This window comes from Mastomys coucha, unplaced genomic scaffold (assembly GCF_008632895.1).
Source record: "Mastomys coucha isolate ucsf_1 unplaced genomic scaffold, UCSF_Mcou_1 pScaffold21, whole genome shotgun sequence".
Classification (NCBI taxonomy): domain Eukaryota; kingdom Metazoa; phylum Chordata; class Mammalia; order Rodentia; family Muridae; genus Mastomys; species Mastomys coucha.
Window position 1 is genome coordinate 123,884,756 of NW_022196904.1, and position 4,029 is coordinate 123,888,784.

Genomic DNA, 4,029 nt, shown 5'->3' on the forward strand with positions numbered 1-4,029 from the left:
CAGGGGAAACTGCAACTGCTGTGCTGACCTCTCCCTTTGTTTGTGACCCCCATTTTCTTCAGGGTGAACAGATCACTAGTTCTATGGGATATGGTTCAGGGAAGCCATTGTCGCTTTCTGATGCTCATGATTTTTGGAATGCTTTCATGGTTAGTTCCTTGTACACCCTGTGAGCCACTCTGGATGTTACCGCGTGCAGGGTCAGCAGTGACGGGCTTGCTTTGTTTCTTCTCTCCTTTTAGGCATCACTCTCCCCAGTTTCCTTAAGGTTGGTGTTTCTGTGTCTGCTGGCTTCCTTTTCTGCCTGAAAAGATGATTCCATAAGCAGTGTTTGAGTCCCGGGACATGATTTAAATAACCAAATTGCTTTTAGATCGGGTTCAGCGAAAGTCTTACAAGTGAGAGAAGAGATTATAGACAGCTCATAGTAACCAACAAATTGAACTTCCAGTGAGGTCTTCACACTCCACTTTGCACAGGAGTGAGCTGTGCTCCGCTCCTGCCAGCCAGGCAAGCAGGGACTGGCTCCTGTGTCCCTCAGAGACATGGATGAGAAGCAGAACCCTATTAAAAAATCCATGTCTTGCCCCTATTTCTTCATCCGATGCAGGAAGACTCGGAACTCTATTCCATTTGCACCATTTACTCTTCAAACTGCGTGGGGGGTGGAGGAGTCAGCTCTATTGGCGCATGCCTGGAAGCAGCTGGAGCTTGGCAAAAAGGAGCCCCAAAGCGAATGAGTGGCTGGCTGTGATGGGCGCCTTCTGCTTGTTTTCAGTTTTGACAGCTGACAGTTGGATTTCCTTATCTGCTCTCCCGCACAGATTGCCAGTGGCTTCTAGGAAACTGAGAGAGAAATTAAGTCGAGGTGAAGGTTCAGGCATCTCATCTCAGACACTTTTTCTGATCTAAAGGGAACTGCTGATAGGTTTCTTTTATTTTTTTAATTGCCCCTGGCTACTTGAATGTGGAATCCCTGGGTCCTCCTCTCTGAGCTGCAGTGTCTTTCCTGAATCGTTAATGATTTCCTGGGGTGCCTGGCTGTGTGGAGTGTGGTGTCATTCTTTATTTCTGGAGGACTCCGTCCCCTCTCAGCCCTGCCATCCTCAGTCATGTCCATGGGCCTTGTTCTACACTAATCTCACAATGATGTGGTAGTGGCTTTGACTTCTAGCCTTCAGCCAGGATTAATTTGCAGGCCAGTCTTGGTTCTGCTTAAACCACTGCTGTCTATACAAAAGACTCTTTTAACATAAAATTCATTTCCCATCCTGGGCAGCTACCTTCTTGGTAGACTCTGGTCCGAGAAATACATTAACTTCGTCTTCCAGAAACTGGGAGACTTTGTCATCAAATAAAGATAACCGCTGCCAAGACTTCCCTGCACCTGCGCTCTGTTTTCAGCTCATGGCTTGTTTTGGAGTTTAGCTCAGTTTCCACCTTTTTCTCCTCTCCTCCACTTTTCTTCTCTCTCTGTCTCTCTGTCTCTCTCTGTCTCTCTCTGTCTCTCTCACTCTCTCTCCTGTTTATCAACTTGGATTTTCTTTTTCTTTATGGTCCAGGATTTCATTATATAGGATGCTGCAAAAACTGTATAACATCTAAGCACTCTCTCAGCCTCCCTGTGCCCCATGCTGGGCTGGATTGCTTCTTCTTCTCCACCTCCCTTTTTTCCTTCTCCTTTTAAGATGATTAGTCTTTATTACATGCAGTTCAAAGACCACATTTGCCTTTAAGTTATGGTTAATTGCTCTCTGAGGCTTGTTGAAGTGGAGGGTGTCTAGCTGCAGCCCGTAGGCCATATGCAGGTGAGGACAGCTCCCAGTGAAACCTTACAGAAAAATCATAAATGTAGTTAAACCATTATGAGATTTTTTTTTCTCTCCCGGTCTTTTTTAATTGTAAAAATGTGAATGCTCTTAGCATGAATACTATAGACAGGAACACCATTAAAAGGTTGGACAGGCCTGATACAGCCTGAAGGCCTGAAGGTAGGAAAGTTACCTACCTTCAGGTCACATCTCCGTGGTGGTGGGCAGACCTTCCCTGCACTCAGTGCAGGCTCTTGCCTTTCGGTCATGTCTAGTGTTGAGGGCTAACCAGTCACATGTGAATATAAGTCCCAGTTGCTTAGGAGAGACCAGAGTGGTGCTGTGTAAGTTTTCCCAGGGCTGGATGTTATTTCAGGGGAAGCTTGAGGCACTGTAAAAAGGTTAAGAAATTAGCTTTTTGATGTGGCTGTTACAACTAACTAAACCTGACTAATTCAGATATTTAAGTGATAATGCTATATATTCTTCCAAAATGATTGACCAACTCCTATGCTGGCCTGTGGCCTCCCTGAGCTCAGGGCTGGATTTCTGCTATGTCTGCCAGTCTTTCCAGTAGGTGTCTCTTTTCGGTATGGAAGGGCCGCAGCAAACCCTGCCCGGGAGTTGTTCTTAAGTGTGTTATCTGACTCACAGCTGAGCATGTCTATGGCCAGCCTTGTCCCTTCCTCTCATAGCCATTTGGTCATATCCCTTCATACCCATGGTGACACCCTCCTCTTCACACTAAACTCCCTTGTGTGCATCACTCAGTGTGGTTCGGCCCTGCTTGTCTTAGGCACCTTGTGGGTCATGAGCTGAGGCTATGTCTGTAATTGGTGTGCGTAGGAAGGTTCTGGCAACAAATGAATGGGCCCTGCTTGATGAAGCAATAATTCGTGCAGAACATGTTGGAAAGCACTTAGCTTAGAAATACCATTACAAAAAGAAACTGCCAGCTAGCGATGCTAGGTCAAAGATTTCTCTTCTGACTGCTGTAACTCAGCCCCTCCAAACAATAAAAAAAAAAAAACTTCTGCCCTCCCCCAACCAGAACAAACCAGATACCATCACCACCTCCCACCCCCACCCCCCACCCTTTCTTGTGCCTGGGTTCTTGCCCTATGTGTGTTGTGTATGTTTTTGTCTTAGGTGGGTGTGTTACAGCTTTCCTGTCTCACTGCCTCCTCTTTATCTTATTTTGCTCTTTTGTCTGGGTCTCTTTAGTCTTGGCCCTGTCTGCCCTATAAGCATTGTCTCTTGTTCTCTAGAGAGTAAAGGAAGCTCCGGTGGTCTCAGCTCTGGGTCTCCAGGATCCTGCTGTGAGGAGGGCTTGTGTCTGTTCTGTTGTACAGGGGATATAGCTGTCTTATGGCTGTTCCCTTGGTGTCGGGTAGAAGGTTCCTGGTTTTTATGGGGGTGAAGTGGGGTGGGGCTCAGATGTGCTCACCAGTAGCTGCTGTCTACTCTGAATTCTGAGCCAAGGCTGCCATGTTCTGATTTTCACCACTTTTATTTTGGAGCAGTGGTAGGAGGTTGTTGAGTTTTTGCTTCATTGATTAGTAATAAGTTTGGGTTTCTCTTCACATGTGTGTAGGCTGTTGGGTCTCTTTGATGAATCATTTGTATAGTTTGATCCTTTTTTACATACTTTTTGCTGACCTTTTCCCCCACTGCAGTCTTTCTTTGATATTCTAGGATATCAGTCCTTTGTCACTTTCAGAGAAAAAGGGGCATACTAATGCTGAATGTGTGGGAAGGACATTGTAGCAGTGTAAAGGACGGTGCTACAGGCCTTGCATAACTCATTAGATTACAGCCCCATTTATCTGGAGCCAATAATGCTGTAACTGTGGGCACTGATTCCGGGTTAGTCTAGCTGAACCCTCTGATCTGAGAGGGGCTATCAGAATGTTTGATACTTGGGACACGTGACATTTAGAACAGACTATGTCCCTGTTCAGTGTGTTTGTCTTTATGTTAAAAGGGCAGAGCGGGTTCCTATGGCACTTCCAGGATTCTTGGCCTTCCCCTGCCCCTTTCTTGATCTATCTTTCTAATTATCACTTGAGGCAGCTATTTATAGCTACTTTCTCCAGGATTACTTTCTGGGAGGGCTGAGGGACCCAATATTGCCATGTGCTGTCCATATGTCCTTCCTTCCTTCCTTCCTTCCTTCCTTCCTTCCTTCCTTCCTTCCTTCCTCCCTCCCTCCCTCCCT

At 46.1% G+C, this 4,029-nt stretch overlaps 1 protein-coding gene across 2 annotated transcripts in view; it reads left to right on the top strand.

Moving 5' to 3' along the window:
• The window catches only part of Dock1 (dedicator of cytokinesis 1), a 506,850-nt gene that overhangs the window by 55,113 nt on the left and 447,708 nt on the right, over window positions 1-4,029 (top strand). The window lies entirely within an intron of this gene.